Source organism: Schistocerca americana, chromosome 4 (genome assembly GCF_021461395.2).
Source record: "Schistocerca americana isolate TAMUIC-IGC-003095 chromosome 4, iqSchAmer2.1, whole genome shotgun sequence".
In the NCBI taxonomy this organism is placed as follows: domain Eukaryota; kingdom Metazoa; phylum Arthropoda; class Insecta; order Orthoptera; family Acrididae; genus Schistocerca; species Schistocerca americana.
Window position 1 is genome coordinate 646,305,114 of NC_060122.1, and position 22,024 is coordinate 646,327,137.

Genomic DNA, 22,024 nt, shown 5'->3' on the forward strand with positions numbered 1-22,024 from the left:
TTAGTTTTCGAATCAGGAGTCAGATGCAGGTTGTGATGTTGTCCATGAGTCTGGGTGGGATTACTCATTCAGATGGTGCAACAGGAGACAGAAAGTGGACTAAAGCGATCTAAAGGTAGCGGGTTGTAAGGTCAGAGGGGAAAAAGTGCCCAGGTAAGCGCCAAGGGAAAAAAACCTCTGCGACAGTAGGTTGGGTAGTATGGGCAGTAGCGGTCTGCTAGCTGCGACAGTGCATGCAAGGTGAGGTTATGTTAGTGCGAGGTATCGTGCATCGTTACCTTTGTAGCTGCGGGTGCTCGTTGTAGATGGGTCAGTCCGGGCGCTGCAACTGGGCTCCTGTGAATTCTCCTGGGTCTGCTGCAGCGGCCTCGTCCCTGCAACAGTCCGAGGTCGTCATACATTAGATTAGCTCACAGTGTAGAGGGTGTGTGTGTGTGGCTGGTTTGCGTGTTGTGTACAGTACGGTTTCCCTGCGATTGCCTGTTTTTCGGCGTGTCGGGCGTCTGGGGTTGCCAGGTGTAGCTGTGTTGCAGGGGCTCGCCAGTACTGTTGTGTTAGCGTGCTCTGGACCATAGTTGTTTAGTTCCTTGTTAATAGTCATAAAAGAAACTTCGAACTACAGGGCGAGTTGGAATTATAAAACTACTGATCAATGATACAAATGCCTGTAACAGAATACGTGGTGCCGAAGCCATAAAACCTGAACTGTGGTGCAATGGAAGAATGTCATTTATTCGGATGAGTCTTGTTGCACACTGTTTCCATCTTCCGGTCAAGTTTGCGTCCCAAGAGTGAAACAAGGCGAGGATTCTTGCATGATTTGGGAATTCATTACTGCCAAGGATAATGTGTCCGTCTTTGGCTGTTCAGGTCCATCCCATAGTACAATGTATGTTCCGCGATGGGAATACTGTGTCCCAAGGCGACATGGCCTTTCTTCGCACATCTCGCATCGTCAGAACTAGTTTCATGAGCTTGAGGACTAATTGTTCTGGCCACCACAGTCACCAGAGGTCAACATTATTGAGCCTCTGTGCTTTACTTTGGGAAGAAGGATGAGCGATCACTATCCACCTCCATCGTCGTTACCTGCGCTTGATTCTGCACTACTGGCCATTAAAATTGCTACACCAAGAAGAAATGCAGATAATAAACGGGTATTGGACAAATATATTATACCAGAACTGACATGGGATTACATTTTCACGCAATTTGGGTGCATAGATCCTGAGAAATCAGTACATAGAACAACCACCTCTGGCCGCAGTAACGGCCTTGGTACGCCTGGGCATTGAGTCAAACAGAGATTGGATGGCGTGTACAGGTAAAGCTGCCCATGCAGCTTCAACACGATACCACAGTTCATCGAGAATAGTGACTGGCGTATTGTGACGAGCCAGTTGCTCGGTCACCATTGACCAGACGTTTTCAGTTGGTGAGAAATCTGGAGAATGTGCTGGCCAGGGCAGCAGTTGAACATTTTCTGTATCCAGAAAGGCCCGTACAGGACCTGCAACATGCGCTCGTGCATTATCCTACCGAAATGTAGGGTTTCGCAGGGATCGAATGAAGGGTATAGTCACGGGTCGTAACATATCTGAAATGTAACGTCCACTGTTCAAAGTGCCGTTAATGCGAACAAGAGGTGACCAAGACGTGTAACCAATGGCACCCCATACCATCACGCCGGGTGATACGCCAGTATGGTGATGACGAATACACGCTTCCAATGTGCGTTCACCGTGATGTCGCCAAACACGGATATGACCACCATGATGCTGTAAACAGAACCTGGATTCATCCGAAAAAATGACGCTTTGCCATTCCTGCACCCAGGATCGTCGTTGAGTACACCATCGCAGGCGCTCCTGTCTGTGATGCAGCGTCAAGGGTAGCCGCAGACATGGTCTCTGAGCTGATAGTCCATGCTGCTGCAAACGTCGTTGAACGGTTCGTGCAGATGAATGTTGTCTTGCAAACGTCCCCACCTGTTGACTCAGGGATAGGGACGTGGCTGCACGATCCGTTACAGCCATGCGGGATAAGCTGCCTGTCATCTCGATTGCTAGTGATACGAAGCCGTTGGGATCTAGCACGGCGTTCCGTATTACCCTCCTGAACCCACCGATTCCATATTCTGCTAACAGTCATTGGATCTCGACCAACGCGAGCAGCGATGTCGCGATACGATAAACCGCAATCGCGACGGGCTGCAATCCGACCTTTATCAAAGTCGGAAACGTGATGGTACGTATTTCTCCTCCTTACACGAGGCATCACAACAACCTTTCACCAGGCAACGCTGGTCAACTGCTGTTTTTGTTTGAGAAATCCGTTGGAAACTTTCCTCATGTCAGCAGGTTGTAGGTGTCACCATGCTCTCAAAAGCTAATCATTTGCATATCACAGCATCGTCTTCCTGTCGGTTAAATTTCGCGTCTGTAGCACGTCATCTTCGTGGTGTAGCAATTTTAATGGTCAGTAGTGTATTTTACACGAAGTACGTAAACCTTACAGGACATTTATTTATAAATTCCGGGACAACTGAAAGTGGTTCTGAATGCCAACAGATTTGCTACAGCGTTTTAAGGTGCGGTAGTTTGCTGTGTTTTCCGTGTTTCCATATTTATGTCCGACCACTGTAATATGTAATGTGAGTGTACAGTGTAGTAGAAACAATGCCTGATTACATTTTTAGGTGACTTGGAATAAACGGGATGAGAAATTTATTACACCGAGTTGGGATCTCTGACAGCAGTAAGGGCTCTAAGCTGACAGGACAGGAATCGGAATGGGCTTGGATGAGATACGGGTACGTCATTCGCTGCTGCTTCAAGTCTGTGCCAGAGTTCACCAGTTTAGGTCCAGCGAGTGGTGATTTGCCGGTGTCTCGATAATCCATGACCAGATGTTTACAGTGGGCTCCGGTTAACATGCTGGCCAACGTTAAAATCGAATACCTTTAGAATGAGTGGTGCAAACTGTACACGGATGATTCCAAATAGTATGTCCCCGAAGAGCCACATTTTTTGCTGAACCAACAGGATATGGACAAATGTCTTTCCTGTCGCCAACAGAAGCATCGATACTAACCGCAGAGTTGTATGGCATTCATTATGCTGTTATTTACAGCGTGGATTTATAAGTCGACAAAGTATTAGTACGTACCTATTTAGGTTCCCTACGGTCTCTTAGGAAGGCAATCGAAACCAAAACAGAAAATTCTTTGGCACATAATATGCTGAGAAGCCCCAATGGAGCAAAGGAGCTACGTTAACTGGTTCATCCACATTGGACAAATTAGGGGCAATAATGCACGTACAAACCAGCTGCGGAAAATGGTGCAGAATCTACTAGCCACCAACATGCCCGTATCACATAGTGAGTTTCACAGTAGGCAAGCAAAAACGAAAATGGCTCTGAGCACTATGGGACTTAACTGCTGAGGTCATCAGTCCCCTAGAACTTAGAACTACTTAAACCTAACTAACCTAAGGACATCACACACATCCATGCCCGAGGCAGGATTCGAACCTGGGACCGTAGCGGTCTCGCGGTTCCAGACTGTTGCGCCTAGAACCGCTCGGCCACTCCGGCCGGCGCAAGCAAAAACGGAATGGACAGAGTTAGTAGAAATGTACCATAACATCAAAGGCACACAATACTGGGCGATTCAGCAAACGGATTTCACACCATCTTTGGTTTATTAACTTCGCACTCATGAGAAGGAACGTAAACATGGTCCGTAGTAAGCTAAAATGCAATTTTTATTTAATCGTGCGTTGGTTTACTAACTTCGCACTCATGAGAAGGAACGTAAACATGGTCCGTAGTAAGCTAAAATGTAATTTTTATTTAATCGTGCGATTAGCTAATTTCGACTACCCTGTCATTGTGAAGCACCTGTAAAAGCAACATGGAAAAGCATTACATTGTCTGCATACATCGCCATGAACAAATTACACTTTACACACCTCACATTTACATAAAATATGGTTTTATGACTCTGTACGTATCCTCATTTCCTCTATGACCGCTACCCCAGATACAGGTTCTTTATTGGCCAAGGAAGCCTTACTGCTGCATTTTTATTATACCAGGACCCCATGAAGTAAATCTGATACAATTCATCGATGTCAAATGATTGTCTATAAATATGTCCCTGTACGTGTGTTAATCTCCTTTATCGCATTCCGATGATCACTACGCTAGATATGCGACTGCACAGTGGTATCAGAATCTAAGCCAACAGTATAGTGTTTCATGAGAAATACGTCACCACTTTTTGCGTTCGGATATACCTCCACAATATAATTCTAACAGTATCGCAGAGCTTTCGACACGCACACTATCCACTGAATCCTTTGCATTTGTGGAACAGTCTTGCACCTCCATACACAATTCAGAGCTACTGCAAGAATAGGGAAAGATTCAGGGTTTAATCATAGCATTGTTCATTTTTCCCCCAAGCACTCATCGGGAATGGAAGAGCCATGGTACCGTACTCAGTTAGAACCGACAAGTGCAAGCCAGACCAAATCAGTATCGGTGTTCCCTTCAGCAACAGCAGTCATCTTAGCGCCTATTACACCTCGATCCAAGTTGTAGTGTCACGGCCTCCAGGAGAAATGCCGACAGGAATTGCAGCCACTCGCCTCCTAAGCTGCCACTTCTTATTGGATGGATTACAGCTCCTTGAATATCAATGCAAGTGAATTTGAGCCTGACACGTTCTGATGTAGCTCATCGATCTGTCAGTCCTCAGTGTCTGGGTTGCTTCCATTAAAATTGCGGCAAATGAATATGAGCCCGACACGCATTCTGCCGGACTTCGCTCCAGATGCTTGCTGTAAGGTACGTTAAAGCGCTGAACGCTTTCAATGACAGTGTAACGAATTTCTGGTCCATTAATGGGCAATATATTTAGTTACGTTCAAGTCACTTACCAGCGCCACCATGGGTCTTCCCGCCTGTCTACAGTCAACAAAACAAGTACGGCGCACACCGCTGCGCAGCGCATGGCGGTGTACACATCGCGCTAGTACCATTGATAACCCTTCCATCCCAATCTGGGGCGCTGATCGAGAAAAAAAAAGTCTTGGTACTTCATACTTACCTTAATTCACCGTTGTGTTTCGTGGAGACATAGGTCTCCCAGGGATTTTTTTTTTTTTCGTTACATATTCGAATGGAGTACGCCAACGTTTACGATCCTTGCAGCATTCACATGGTGCTTTTGCTTCGCGGATCAGCCACGTAACACATGATTGGTAGACAGTAGCTATGCAGTGGTGAGCTGTCGAATCGATGTTACTGTTCAGCACTACGTATCATTTAACCACAAACCGGTCTATGGGTGTTAATGTCAGGCTAGCAGCTGACATACACCTCCGAGTTATAGTAGATGTGAAGAATGTATAGTGATGTACGGTGACGAGACCCGATCAACTAGAGTTGGAGAAGCTGTGATGCAAACTGACGTATATATCGAGGGCAGGTATCGGTTAAGTATGACAAATTCTGTCTCAACATTTCCCTCTCCGACAGCTGCAGTGTTAGTGCAACATTAGTCGTTCCGCTTGATGTGCATACGTTAAAATTCAGAGCTCGAGAGTCATTACAGAGCGTATCCTAAAACATCAAAGTGTCATGCACGTACGTGGTCTGGAGGAAGCCGTGTGTGCTGCAGTGAAGCGAGAGTAGATCTGCGGTATCGTCTGGCTTATGTTAGCGAGAGCATTGAGATGAAAATGAGGTGTTTATGATTTCGGTCACTCAATCATTCTAAGATAAACGAAAGTTACATGCAAGGTGTTATACCTACTCCAACAGGAATCAATAAATGTTGAATTCAAAGCATACAAAAACAATTGTTAACGAAATACTGTCACATTGACTCCAAACGCAAGTGAATGCTATTAAAGTATAGTGATAATGTACGTGTGGTACTCTCTCCCACACCATTAACAAATGTTCCAGTGAAGCTACGTTCTTACACGGCGTATACATCCATATAGAACCCCTCCTGATTTCGAAATGTAATTTGCTTAGGAAGTGAAAAGAAGTCCCCAGTAATCCATGCGTGCAATGGAATGAGATGCGTCTAACTGAACCCCCAACCGTCTGTCAGAGCCATTTAAGTACCACAGCGATTCTGTGTGTAGTAGTCTCTCCCACCATAGTAAACGTTCCATGAAATCAGGACTTAAAAACCAGTTTCGTTTCACACGTTTCTCCCCTACGTTATGTAGTCGCACATATTCATTTCAATTTTCCGCATCCATAAGCTAGTAGTCATCTACAGAAGGACATTGCAATGGTACTGGTTGAAGGTCCATTTAAACGTCAATCGGGTCTGGTTTAAATGGTTTTTGTTTTGTTTTTTGTTTCATGTTTGTACTCCTGCTGCATCCATAGCAATTTCTTGTAGTATACGCCACACTCCTGACCACGGAATATGGTACAATGTCTCTAGAGTGCAGAGACTTCCCCCTGTTTAAGTACTGATATACGACATCATCGTTCCATGCAAGATATATTGCACAAATTAAGATACCAAGTACCTCGAACTGCCACCTCCGATTACATCTGTTGTATAATGCTGTATACTAAGTAATATGGGGCATCGCCTAAGGCAGCACATAGATTTTCTTTTTTTCCTTTGCAATACACCCCAATGCAGAATGTAGTCTGGCGTGTCCATGTAGCAAAGCCTTTGTTACAATATCATATCGAAATCTGTAGGACACATTTTAACAATAATACTGTGCTGGGGGACGAAAAGATATTTTTCTTTTTAACCTTAAAGAAGACTGTCTATGTTGACAGAACGGTGGTATTTTATGTCAGTTCCACTCTTTGATATTAAAAATTTACGAATTTTCAGCACAGGTTAGGAGGTCTCAAGATCACATTGTAAGCACAGCTATGATATTAAGAGGAGACCTAAGTGTGACTGCTGTAGGAACAAACAAGAAAAGGACGCATTTTAACAATAATGCTTTATTCATCAAAAGGTGTACTACCAAAGTATAAAAAGTACATCATAAAATAATAATATCTCTTACAACGTCGTTGTCTTCGTCAGAAATACTCTTATTCTGCCTAAAACAGGTCTTTGACGCACAGCACACATTTAACGCATTGTGCGTTGTGCGTTGTGAATCGTCTGAAGCTCTCACAGTCACATGGTGCTCTTTTACTGCATTCTGAAGATTTAAGGGAGGTGTAATATTAGCTGCAACCTCTGCATGAATTTTTGCGTTTCTCTTCTGACTGATTTTATCCACGAAATCTCCACCCCTCGCAAGAAGCACAAAACCTGGAAAACTACACAGCATGTTCATCCCACGTGTTATTAGAGATTTTGTGAATAATATCTCTCAGAAGAGAGATGCAAAAATTACTGTAAAGGTTGCAGCTAATATTACACCTCCCTCAAATCTTGTGAGAGCAGCAACAGAACACTGTGTGACAGTGAGAGTTTATGGCAGTGCTCATTAGTGTAAAATTTGCTTTCTGGAAGCAGCGGGAGTACTATTCTTTCCCTCGGGGCATATTGCTGCTTGCGTTAAACGAGGACCTACCCTTTCCTCATGTGTCGTGAGTCAAAGACCGGTGTTTGATACAATAAGAGCATTTTTGGCGAAGACAGCGATACTGGCTGGCCGCTGTAGCCGAGCGGTTCTAGGCACTTCAATCCGGAACCGTGCGACTGCTACGGTCGCAGGTTCGAATCCTGCCTCTTGCATGGATTTGTGTGTGATGTCCTTAGGTTAGTTAGGTTTAAGTAGTTCTAAGTTCTAGGGGACTGATGACCTCAGATGTTAAGTCCCATAGTGCTCAGAGCCATTTTTTTGAACGATGTTGTGAGACATATTACTATTCTATGATGTACTCTTCATACTTTTTAATAGACATTGTGAAAAATGAAGCGTTACCGTTAATATGCTTTCTTTCCTTTTTTTCTACATCATTCATACATAGGTTTGCTCTTAACTTAATAGCTATGATTACACTATGGTCTTGACACCTCCTGACCTGAGTTAAAGAATAGTGAATTTTTAGTGTCGATGTGTGGAACTGACAAACATCCCGTCGTTCTGTCAACGCATACAGTCATCTATGGCCTTCAAAAGAAAACCACGTCTTCGTCCCCCAGCAGAGTACTTTGAGACATGTACACCCCACTACACTACTAGCGACTAGATTCTGTATTGTGGTGTATTGCAAGGAAAAAAGTAAGTCTGAGTGCTGCCTATGGCTATGCATCATATTACTTTAGTATAAAGCAGTTGTAATCAAAACTGGCAGTTCAATGTGCTTGGTTCCTTGATGTGTGCACTATATACTGCATGCAAGTATTATGTTATATATCAGTACTTTAATTGGGGAAGTCCATGGACTGTAGAAACATTGTACCATATTCCATGGTCTTTTTCTTTCTTTATTGTAAATTCACTCCTCATACAAGGCGGGCCAGCAGCTGCCTACATACGCCGCTCTTCGGCGAATAGGTACAACGTTAAATACAATAGAAGACAAAGAATAGAAAAAAACGCATGGTAAAACATGATGATAAACGTAACATGATGTATATGAAGCCGTTCGACTGAAGGCACTGGGTACACAAAGGAGGTCAACAGTTAAAATAAACGTAGACATCCAGTTGGATACACAGACTAAGAAGGACACTGATGAAAACACTGTTGCACAAAGTGAAGAAACACTGGCGCACAGAACCACTGTGGTGATGATCATCGGCGAAACTGAAACCAACACACTGATGATGGGCGGGGGGGGGGGGGGGTAGAAGCTGCAACTGGGTGTAGGGGAAAGGCAGAGACAGAAGGAGGGGTGGGAGAAAGAAGGGAGGGGAGGGGAGAAGGTAGGGGTTGGAAGCTCAAGGAGGTGGATGGGAGGAAGAGGGTGACAAGGGTGAGAGGAGGGGGGAGAGAAAGGAATTTGGGGAAGAAAGGGAGCCCAGGGGGAAAAGGGGGAGAGGGAAGGTGGGGATAGATCTTGTAGGAGGGGTAGACGGAGGGAACAAGGACATCATCAAGGAGGGGAAGTTGGCAGAAGCCAACTTGGGCAAGGGTATGGAGAGTGTGAAGATGGAGAGTAGGCGAGATGCAAGAATACAGGCACGGCAGCGGGCTGGGATAGGCGAGGATGGGAAAGACAGGTGGGTGTGGAGGATCGATCTTGCGGGAGGTGTAAAGGATTCGTATCCATTCGGGGAAAAGTAGAAAGTGCGGGAAGGGAATCAAGTCGTAAAAGATCCGTGTGGGGGATGGGAGGTGGATGCGATAGGGGAGGCGGAGCGCTTGGCGTTCAAAGATTTGGAAGGACTTATAGTTGGTGGGAGGGGCGGAAATCCAGGCGTAATGGGCATAGAAGAGGATAGGGCGGATGAGGGATTGATAAGTGCGGAGGATAGTGGAGGGGTTACATGGCCAAGAGCATTGTATATATTTGGAAAAATTGCTTTGGATGCAGCGGGAACACGCAAAAAGTCCGTCTGAGGCGGAACTGTTTGACATTGAAAAAAATGGACAATCATCTTGCACTATCGCAATGGTATTCTTTAGATAACTATTAACTAATAGATTCGGTTAAACAAATAGCTATGTGCTACTACTTAACTGTGCAGTCCTAGAGCGTCGACTGCACACCATCCAGCAGAGCTCCGCGAAATGCCCTCAAGATGGCGCTGGTCAAAGCGCCAATGGAAGGAGCTGGCAGCGTCACACCTCCAGAAGGACAGTGTTCAGCGCCCCCTGTCAACGCTGATTTAAACAGCCACCCATCGCTGCCCGGCCAGTCCGACCGCAGACTTCGAGAGCATCGGTTTCTGAGTCCTGGGAAGGCGTTACTTAGCCTGCGTTCTGCGAGTAGTAGCAGCGAGTAATGGAAAGGCGTGCAGGAGGCACAGGGAGCACATGAATCAAATTAAGCTACGTTACTTCCAATAATACAAATGATGTTTTCTGTTAATTAGAAAGTGTTTTATGCACATGATATTGGATTCCTGCCACTGGCCATCGCAACTTCCTTCCTTCCTTGTTTGTGTTGGCACTGACTCCCAGAATAGAAAACGCAATATTAACGATTAGGAAAAAAGTTTACATTTTCTAACACTAAAATGAACCAGGTTTTTAAGCTCTGATACAATAAACATTTGTTAATGGTAGTCGGGAGTACAACACACAACATCATTGTACTTTAATAACTCTGAAAGATGTTTCGAGATTAAGCTACACACATCTCATTCTGTTGCTCCGCTTGATTAGTGGGTATTTTTTACTTCCCACATAAATTACATTTCGAGTGCAGGAAGGGTTCTATATGGATTTATGTGCCATGGAAGACTGTAGTTTTAATGGGAAATTTGTTAATGATGGGAGGGAGTACCACACATACAGCATCTCTGTACTTAAATAGCATTGATTTATGTATGGAGACTATGCAAAATTATTTCGAAAATAACTGTTTTTTTTGGGCTGAATTCTATTTTTATTGCTTCTAAAACCTGTCGGTGTAGGTGCTTAACCTGTTGTCACCGCGACCGGAACGGTCGCGGGGTCGCCGAGAAAGCGCTGCGGAACCAAACGGAGAGCAGCCCGAGAACAAACAAACGAACGGAAAGGGCGGACACGAAACAAAGACGGATGATGGAGATAGACCTTACGACGACAACACCCAAGAAGCAACGGAGTGACAGAGACAACCAAACGAATCCAAGACGTCCACTAGTAATGAAAACAAAGAACCGTAAACACGCTGTCTGTTGTCGAGGCGATGTGTCGAGACTCACGCAATGAGTACACTCACTGGCTGAGCTTTTTTTTTTTTTTGTTTATTGTTATTTTAACACCTGATACAAAGGTGGGCCGATAGCGGCAATATTACGCCGCTCTTCGGCCACAGATAGTACAAATAGAAACAAGGAAGACACAGAATACAAAACATAATGGTGGACAAAAAACAGTAGACATACGAGTAAAAACACGGAGCCCTTCATAGGTGTAGTAAAATAAAAAACGTTCAGCACTTGTACACGAACACTGATGACTGAAATGACACACGTGAACGATGGAGCGTGGGCGGTGACACACTGAAGCACTAACACGACACCACACACAAAGAACCGATGGCGATGATCTCCGGCGCGCGAATGTTCACTCGACGTGTACGAGTCCGTAGGCTGATTTTTTTTTTTTTTTCTTTATTGTATTTCAATTCCCCATCGGGGCGGGCTGGCAGTAGCATATGCGCTGCTCTTCAGCCGAAAGACATAGAACAAAACAATAGAAGACATTTAAAAACAGCAAAGGAGAGAAGAAGGCGAACATAGATATAAAAAAGGGAGAACATCATGGAAGGCAATATACAAAAAACGGGGTGACTGTAAATTGGAGGTAAAAAAACTGTTTAAAAGTAGCACACACAAAAAGCCACACACTGCGACGATTAAAAGAACACAAGGCACAGTATGACTGGAGCATAAAGGTGTTGACGGATGGCATAGCACACAACGTAACACTGACGGCGAACCTCAAGGCAGTACACAATTAAAATCACACCTCTGGACGCACACGAGAAATAGCACGAAACACAACACTGACGTGGCACACTGATGATGATCAATACAGAGGATCTGCCAGGTTCAAGGAGATGAGGGAGACCTGAAGAAGGGAGGGAGGGGAAGAGATGGGGGAGGGGAATGGGGGGCGCTCGGAAGAGGGCCAGGTAGGGAGGGATGTGGGAAGGAGAGAGGCAAGTATGGGGTGCAGGGTCGCAGGGGAGGGGGGGATGGAGGAAAATCCGCTCTGGGAGAAGGAGGAAAGAGGAGAAGGAGGCCCTGGGGAGGGGGGGGGGGAACAAGGCCGGATTATAGTTGGAAGGAAGGGTATATGTCACGGCGAAGTTCGTCATCCAGGAGGGGGAGGCGTTGGAAATTGCCCTGATGAAGGAGATGGAGGGTGTGGAGGTGGAGAGAGGGAGGGATACAGCGATAGAGGCGCGGCAACGGGCGAGGGGTGGAGAGGAAGGAGGAAACCAGAGGGTGGGGGGGATCAACCCTGCGAACAATGTAAAGGATGCGGAGATGTTGGAGGAACAAGAGGAGGTGGGGGAAGGGGATCAGTTCATACAGGAGCCGTGTGGGGGAAGGAAGGCGGATACGGAAGGCAAGGCGGAGCGCATGGTGTTCAAGGATTTGGAGAGCCTTGTAAAAGCGGGTGGGGGCGGAGATCCAGGCGACGCTGGCATAACAGAGGATAGGACGGATGAGGGATTTGTAGGTGTGGAGGATGGTAGAAGGATACAATCCCCATGTCCGGCCGGACAGGAGTTTCAGCAGGCGGAGGCGGGAATGGGCTTTCTGCTGGATGGTCAGGAGATGAGGGGTCCAGGTGAGGTGTCGGTCAAGGGTGAGGCCAAGGTATTTCAGGGTGGGGGTGAGTTGGATAGGATGACCATAAAGGGTGAGGTAGAAATCTTGGAGGCGAAAGGAGCGAGTGGTACGGCCTATGATGATTGCCTGGGTTTTGGAGGGGTTGAGACGGAGGAGCCACTGGTTACACCAAGTGGTGAACTGGTTAAGGTGGGTTTGGAGGGTACGTTGAGACCGTTGAAGGGTAGGATAGAGAGCCAGGAAGGCGGTGTCAGCAGCATATTGGAGAAGGTGAACTGGTGGGGGTGGCTTGGGCATATCAGCTGTAAACAAGAGATAAAGGAGAGGGGAGAGGACAGAACCCTGGGGGACGCCAGCCGTGGGATAAAAGATACGGGAGTTGGTGTTGTGGAGGGTGACATAGGAAGGACGGTGTGAGAGGAAGGAAGCGACCAGACGAACAAAATTGATAGGCAGGGCGTAGGTTTGGAGTTTAAAGAGGAGACCGGGATGCCATACACGGTCATAGGCATTTTGGAGGTCAAGGGAAACAAAAATGGCGGGACGACGGGAGTTGAGCTGGAGGAACAGAAGGTGAACAAGGTTGAGGAGTTGGTCGTCAGCAGAGAAGGAGGGTCAGAAGCCACACTGGGTAAGGGGGAGGAGGTGGTGTTGAGCAAGGTGCCGATGGATACGGTGGGAGAGGATGGATTCAAGGACCTTACTGAAGATGGAGGTGAGGCAAATGGGACGATAGGAAGAGGCGGCAGAAGGGGGTTTGTTGGGTTTGAGGAAGAGGAGGACGCGGGAGGTCTTCCACAGGTCAGGGTAGAAGCCAGTAGAGAGGATGACATTATAGAGATGGGCGAGGACAGTTAGGAAGGAATAGGGGCTTTCTCGAAGGTGACGGTAGGTGACACAGTCGTGACCAGGGGCCGTGTTGCGTTTGGACTGGAGGAGAAGTTTAATGTCTTGTGCTGTGATGGGAGTGTTGACGTCGGAGGGGGGCAACTGCCCCAAGTACTGGAGACTAGGAGCAAGTGGAGCGACTGAGGTATCAGCACGTTCCATGACGGTGGGGAAAAGAGAATAATCAAAGTGGGGATCATCGGGGATGGAGAAGACCTCGGAAAGGGGGGAAGCGAAGTGGTTGGCCTTACTGAGGTTGTCTGGAAGGGGGCGATCGTTATGGAGAAGGGGGTAGTGGGGAGCGGAAAGGGAACCAGTAAGACGATGGAAGGCAGACCAGTACTTGGAGGAGTTGATAGGGAGGGTGGCATTGAGTCGTGTGCAGGTCTGGCGCCAGTCCCAGCGTTTCGTTGCTGTAATAAGGTTCCGTATGTGTCGCTGTAATCGCCGGTGGCGTTGGAGTGTATCCCTGTCACGAGTGCGGAGGAAGGAGCGATAGAGGCGGCGGGATTCACGGAGGAGGAGGACAGCCCGCGGAGGGAGAGTGGGACGGTGTGGGTGGATGGTTTTAGTAGGAACATGGGCCTCCACGGCGTCAGTAATTACCGTCTGAAGGAAGGACGAGGCGCGGATGATGTCGTCAGGATGGCGATAGGTAAGAGGGTGGCTTTCGACCTGGGTGGAGATGGAGTCCCGGTAGGCATCCCAGTTGGCATGGCAATAGTCATGGACGACCTTGGGAGGGGGTGCAGGTTGCGGAGCAGGAGGGGGGCGGTTTGCAGACGTTATGGTGAGAAGGACAGGGAGGTGATCGCTACCTGTGGGGTCAAGGACGGCGACAGTGATACGCCCAAGGAGGTTGGCGGAGGCAATGACAACATCGGGGGTGGTGTTACTTTCGGGTCGGGTGTGCTGGGGAATGGGAAGAAGGTCACCCTGGATTGTGGAGAGGAACTGATGCCACCGCCGAAGGGCAGCAGGAGTGCGGCTATGGATGTTGAGGTCGGCGGCAATCACATAGGTGGAGAAGGTGTGGTCAATGTGTGAGATGAAGTCATAAGGAAGAGGAGCAGTGGAGCGGACATAGATGGTGGCACAGGTAATGGTGAGGGAGGGGAAGAAGACGCTAAGGATAAGGTGTTCAGTGGGGTCATTGAGGAGAGGTTGTGGCGGGACGGGGATATGCTTAAGGTGGCCAATCGCGACTCCACCCTGCGCACGAGGACCAGGAGCATCAGTGCGGTGGAGGATATAGGGGGAGGTGCGGATAGAATGGTGGGGCTGGAGAAAGGTTTCGTTCAAGAGGAAGATGTCGACCTGGTGGTGGGAGAGGGTGTGCATGAGGAGGTATTTGTTGGAGCGGAAGGAGCGAATGTTCTGGAAGAGGATGCGAGACTTGTGCCGCGCCATGACGGGAAGGAGGGGGGGAAGAGAGGGAAGGGAAGAGACTTAAACGAGGGTGTTGAGGCGGGAGAAGGTGAAGTGGGCTTGGTTGTGGGAGTAAGTGGCGAAGGTGTTCAGGTGGAAAACAGAGCGAGCAGCAAGGGATGTTTGTTGGAAGGTGTGCGGGCGCTGAAAAGGGTGAATGTTTTGGAGTACAACGGTAATGAACCGGATGATGTCCTTGGCCGTGGGGGGTGGACGGAGGGAATTGTTAGGATGGACAGGAGGATCGACGGGACGAACTGGGACTGTAAGTTCAGGGGTGGCTGGAGGGGGTTTAGCTTTACACTTGTGGGAGTATGTGGGATGGGGGCCATTGCAGGTATTACAGGAAGGAGGAGCAGCGAGGTTGGGGCAGTTCTTGAGAAAGTGGGAGGCCTTGCAATGGGGACAGGTGGGGGGGTTTTTGCAGTTGGGAGTCAGGTGGTCATTGTACATCAGGCACCGTTGGCAACGGTAGGATTGGGGAGGGGATTTGGAGGATTCAACAGGGTGGCGACGGTGGTATATCAGGGCACCCTGGGTGAGGAGATGGTCTATGGACGGGGCGGACTCTGAGAATACCCGCATGAGGTAGGTGGGACCAGAGGCATTGTGGATACAGTGGGCAGAGCGGATTTCCAAGTCCGGGTGGGAGTTCAGTTCTACCAACACTTCATCCTCTGTGATCACCGGGCTGAGCTTGGTGATCACAGCGGTGTAGGTGGGGGGGGCGACGGGGAGGCTGGGGCTGACGAGGAGTGGAAGCGGAAAGGAAGGGTGTCAGGGAGGCGTGGGGGCCAAACATAACTCGTGGGAGTTTTTGCAGGAGGTCTGTGTGAAATGATGGGGACGGGGACTTGATAAGGACTGAGTCCCTGCGGGGAATGAGTTGGGAGATGGGAGCACCAGGTAAGTACTTTCGTATTTCCTTGGTGAGGGTACGACCATCGAGGAACTTAGGATCGGGAGTTGACAGGACAAAGGTGTGGAGGGTGGGGGCCAAGGTAGGGGTGGCAGGAGGAGGGGTGGTGTCCATGGTGACGGCAGGGGGAGGGGGAGGTGGCGTTGATTTTTTGTGGGAAGTGGCGGGAGCAGAGTCGGTAAGGACGCGCTTTTGGGGGTTTTTGGAGACTGGAGGCTGGGAGGAGGGGAGAGGGACGGGGAGGAGAGGGAGGTGGCGGGTGGCAGATCCCTGTGGCGTAGTGGAGGCACCGGGAGAAGCAGCTGGTTCAGTGGTGGCGATGGTGGCTCGGCGCAACGTGATGCGTGCGGGAGATGCAGAAGACGACGCGACGGGGTCGGTGAGAGAGGGGAAGCCAACCACCTGAGGGGCGGCAGCAGAGGCGGCAACAGAGGCGTACGTGAGGGCGGGGGTAGTAGTGGGAGCTGTTGAGGGTGTGGAGGCTGGAGGAAGGGTGGAGAGGTGTGGGTATACAGCAGGGGAGGAGATAGGGGGGTGGGTAAGTGGAGGAAGGGAAGGGGAGGTGGAAGGAGGGAGGCCAGAGGCGGCACTCCAGGAAGTGACGGTGGGAGAGGGGGAGGGGGAGGTGTAGATGACGGTGGAGGTGGGAGTACTCATTGCAGACGAACGGCGACGGACAGACGGACGTGCAGCAGGCGGCGTCGGCGTCGGCGATGGGCAGCGGCGAACCGCAGGCGGCGTCGGCTGCGTCGGCGGCGGCGAACAGACGGACGAACAGCAGGCGGCGGCGGCGGCGGCGGCAGCGGTTGCGACGACGGCGATGGACAGCCAGCAGGCGGACGGACGGACGGACGAACGAACGTACAGCGACAGCAGCGGGCAGACAGACAGACAGACAGACACACACAATCTTCGAAGACGGAGATTCCACCCTGAGAGTAGCCCAGGCTTTGCAATCTGACGCTTTCGAAGGAGGGGATCCAACCCTCTAGATGCCGTAGGCTGAGCGAGAGGCCAGCTCTTAAATGCTCTATCGGGGGCGCCGCTATTGGCCGCTGGAACCACGTGTTCCACTGTGGCGCCCTCACACTAAATGCGGGCCAGGAGGCGCGCGCCGCCACAGCTTACGGCGCGAAGGCGCAGAGACCTCTGCCCTAGAGGTCCATGACGTCTGACGGGGATTCAAATTCCGCGGCGCGCGGTACCAGATGAGGTATAACACCTCGCATGTAACTTTCGTAGATCTTAAAATGATTGAGTGACCGAAATCACAAACACCTCATCTTCATCTCAATGCTCTCGATAACTTAAGCAAGACAATACCATAGACCTACTCTAGCTCCACTACAGCACATACAGCTTACCGCGGACCGTGTATGTGCATTACACTTTGATGCTGTAGTATACGCGCTGTGATGACTCTAGGGCTGTTAATATTAATGTAGCAACACCAAGCACAACGAGTAACGATACAATGACACAGCTGCTATCGGAGAGTGGAATGCCAAGACTGAATGTGTCATACTCAACCAATAACTGCCCTCGATATATAGGCCAGTTTGCCGCACAGCTTCTCCCACTCTTATTTGATCGAGCGTCATCATCATACGTCACTACACATTCTTTTACTTCTATTATGATTTGGAGGTCAACGTCAGCTGCTATCCCGACATTAACACAAATAGATTAATTTGTGGATACATGATATAGAAACATTGATTCGACAGCTCCACACTACACAGTCACCGTGTACCCGTCATGTGAGCTGACATCAGTTCATGTAATGTGGCTGATCCGTGAAGCAGAATTTCACGTATATGCTGCTAGGGTCGTGTAGGTTGACATGCTTCATTCAAATATCTAACGAAAAAAAAAGAAACAGTGAGGAATACGACCTATTTCTCCCAGAAGCATCACGATGGATTCGGGTACATATGGAGGTAAACAGACAATAACTTTTTTTTTTTTTTTATCAGAGAGTGAGACTGCGACGGATGGGTTGTCGGTAAGACTGATGCCATGTATCTTCCACAAGGCACTATACAGCGGTTTGCGGCGTATTTGTTTTGTGGGTAGGATGTTCTTGGATGATAGAGTTGTCTGCTGGCAGACGGGAGGACCTACGGTGGTGCTGGTAGTGTACCTGGACCTTACTAAATCTATTTTACATTAGTAGGAATCTTAAGGGGAGCAACCCAAACACTGAGGACGGACTGGTCAGTGAGCAGTGAGCTACAGCCCGCTGTATCTACAATAATTCGGGTCCCACCTGCCTCATGGGAGTCTTCATGGAATCTCCTCAACCACCATTAACGTGTTCACAGAGAGAGTCCTGCTTTACAACTGCTGGCATAATGAATAACCCTCCAAATTCCTCCTCCCTTCCTGTCCCATCGATGCCAAAGATGCCTTGTTTGTAATGACCATCTCACTCCTGACTGTAAGAAACTCCCCCCCCCCCCACCTGCCCTCACTGTAAAGGCTGCCACTTCCTCAAACACTGTCCCAAGCTCGCCTCCCCTCTCACCTGCAACACCTGTAATGACACCCACCCTATCTGCTCCGCCAAGTGCAAGTGTAAACCACCACCTGTCAAACCAGATTAATGGTACCCCTTCGCCCTATTGATCATCCTATAAACGTCTCCATCCCCTCACCCACACAACCTAATCAATAAACTCTCATCCTTGTCTGACAGCAAAACAGTATCCTATACCACAACATCTGCTCCCTACCAATGAACAAGCCCCTTTTCATGCACACTCTCTCCCAACGTAATGTCAATGTCTTCTTCCTTAACGAAACATTCTTCCAACTATATCATACCATCCGGATTTCTTTTTGTGTCCTCCATGATGCAGATCATTCCCTCTCCAAGGCCAGAGAAAGAGTTGCAATCGGCCACCACGAAAACATCGCTGCTCGGCTACAACCCTTACTCATTAAGCCCACTGCAAAGCTTATCCTTAGCCTCTTCTTCAAAACCCTAACTGTTTGCTGTGCTGCTATCTGCATTCAACCTAATACACCCATCCCCTAAGATTTCCTCACCTACATTGTTTGTATCTTTTCCACCTGTATTATTGCCACTGAAGTTAACATCCATAGTATACCAAGTGCAGAACGCCAATGATGGTACCAGTTTACAAACCTCTTCCAAGTTGACATTGTCCGCATCCCACAGCACACCTTTCTTGAAAGCAATACCACACCGGATGTCGTCCAAGCTTCTCCCAACTTCCTTGGATGCCTCATTGCAGAATTCTTTGACCCAATTGGAAGTAACCATCGTACCTGCCCTCCCTCACCATATCCTGAACAACTTAGTGGCTGCTATTCCTGTCGGCATTTCACCTGGAGACTGAGGCAATAAAATCGGTTTCGAGGTGTAAGACGTACAAAGATGACTACTGTTGATGAAAGAAACATCGAATTTGATTTGGTCGAGTACTTGTTGGCTAATTGCCTATCGGTGTACGATAGCCAAATAAGCGTGTAGGTACTGGGTTTGCTTCTAAATAAATAACTACTCCACGCTTATGCGTGCTATCATGTGAATATACTCTGTTTTAGACTGAATATTGTATCATGATCCGTCCAGTCCCGAAGAGCGGATGGGGGGAAAGTGAACAACGCTATAATTAAACCCCGAGTCCTCCACTACTTTTGCAGTAGCTCTGAACTGTGCGTGTAGGTGCGAGACTGTTGCACCAATGTAAATGATTCAGTGGATAGTGTGCGTATTGGAAGGCTTGTGATACTTTTACAGTTGTATTATGGAGGCATATCCCAATTGAGAAACTGCTGACATATTTCTATTGAAACCACATGCTACATCGAAGACTCTTATACTATTATGCCGTCGAATGTATAGTGTAGTGATCACTGGAATAGAATAAACGAGTTTGAAACATGTACAGGTACATATCTATAGACAATCATTCGATATCGATGAGCTGCAGATGTATCAGAATTACTCTGTGTACTCCTCGTATAGTAAAGTTGCAGCAATAAGGAATACTCGGCCATTAAAAACCCTATATCTAGCGTAGTTATCTTAGAGGAGATTTAGGGTACATACAGAGTCATAAAGACATTGCCTTTTACTCGGTCATTACGCACGTGACTAGGAAAGAAACGAAGACATCGATAAATCTGCTACAATATGTTCACAATGTGCAGTGGTTCGCGGAATCGAATACGTATTTAGATATAGGCTATGGTCTATAGCAGTGTTGCGACATCGGTAAGCTGTAGCGATTTGTAGCGGGATGAAGGTTGGTTAGTAAATGTGTTTAATCGAAAATATCCGAAGAGACCTGTTAGTGTTCTGTTACACCATTGACTAAAAATCATTAGAAACAGTAGGGACTGTAAAAAATATCTGGACCGATTATGAGCATGGTGCCGAGTTTCTCCATTTTTTCTCGTTGTGACAGTTTTCTACATAGTCAGTGATCGGTAGAGGGCTAGAGAGGGTCTTATTAATGGAACAGTGCGTCGGAACATGATGGAATTTCGAGAGAATTAGCAGGGATCTGTGACCTGGCGGGGACCCATATTGCTTCATATTAACAGCCCGAGAATCATCATAGGGCGTATCGTAAAACATCAAAGTGTCATGCACATACACCGTCTGCGGTAAGCTGTATGTGATACAGTGGAGCTAGAGTTGATCTGTGGTATTGCCTTGCTTAAGTTAGCGAGAGCATTGAGATGAAGATGAGTTCTTTGTGATTTCGGTCACTCAAGCATTCTAAGATCAACGAAAGATACATGCAAGGTGTTGTATCTACACCGACACGTTTTAGAAGCAATAAAAATAGAATTCAGCGCATCCAAATACAGTTGTTTGCGAAACAATTTTGCATAATCTCCATACAGAAATCACTGCTATTTAAGTACAGAGATCTGTATGTGTGGTACTGCCTCCCACCATTAACAAATGTCCCATTAAAACTGCCGTCTTCCGTGACGAATAAATCCATGTAGAACCCCTCCTGATTTCGAAATGTAATTTGTGCTGGAAGTAAGAAATACCCACTAATCCAGCGGCGCAATGGAATGAGATGTGTGTAGCTTAATCTTCAAACGCCTTTCAGAGTTATTAAAGTATAATGATGTTGTGTGTTGTACTCCCGACTACCATTAACAAATGTTTATTACATCAGAGCTTAAAAACCTGGTTCTTTTTAGTGTTGGAAAATGTGAAGCCTCGTGTTAATATGAGCGGTAAGCGATAGTCTGCAAAAGGGAGGCTGAGAGCGATCTCCTTACGGCTCCTGCTAATCTTGTGAGCAAACAAAATATTCCTTCGTACATACATCTCGTGGTATGGCTGCAGTGAGGAAATTGGCGGCTAATGTGCAGTCGTTTTCGGAATGGAATACGTAGTTAGATACAGGCTATTGTCTATAGCAGTGTTGTGACACCGGTAAGCAACTGCGGTCTGCAGAGGATTGATAAATAAGAGACAACATACGTCCGTGAATCTTGTGTGCCTATAAGTCGATGAACTGACATACTAATAGAATAAATTTGCATATACATCTATACGCATACCTCGCAAGCCATCATGCGGTGCCTGGCTGAGGGTATCTTGTACCACTACTAGTTATTTCCTTTCCTATTCTACTCACAAATAGGGCGAGGGAAAGAAGACCATCTATGTACCTCTGTATGAGCAATAATCTCTAGTATCTTCGTGGTCCGTGCGTGAAATGTATGTCGGTGTCAGTAGAATGTTGCTGGAGCCAGGTTTAAATGATGGTTCTCTAAATTGTGTCTATAGTGTTCGTTGAAAAGAACGTCGCCTTATCTTCAGGGATTTCCATTTCCGTTACCTGGCGGTCGTAATCTATCTGCAGTAAAAAACTTACAAACCCCATGATCAAAATAATTAATTATTCAATCAATTTGTTATCAATGACGTGCCACTGGGCAGTTGGTAGCGTTGGCGAGAGTGCCACGGATATGATTCTCTAGTTCAAGCGTTAATCAGGTATTTTCCTGCTGTGACGAGGTCATTTAACAAAATTTTAGTCTCCCACCTATGCAGCGAGAGATTACCCCGTAGTAAGATCAGCTATAATACCGAAGTTATGAGTGATACTTAGTATTTACGTGATATTCACAACTCATCTGTGCTGCTCTTTGTCTACCTTAAGAGAAATCGTACGAAACGATCATCTGCTAGCTTAAGAGAGTTAGGAAGTCGGATGCTTTCTTTGACAGAGGTACAGCATGCTCTTAGCAGTCCGTCATGAGCCAAAAATGAATTTAATATTCTAGTAAAGTGATGCAGGATGTAACAGATATCAAGTTTATAAGAATATTTTTTTTTACTGGATGAGTACTTAGAGGAAATAGAA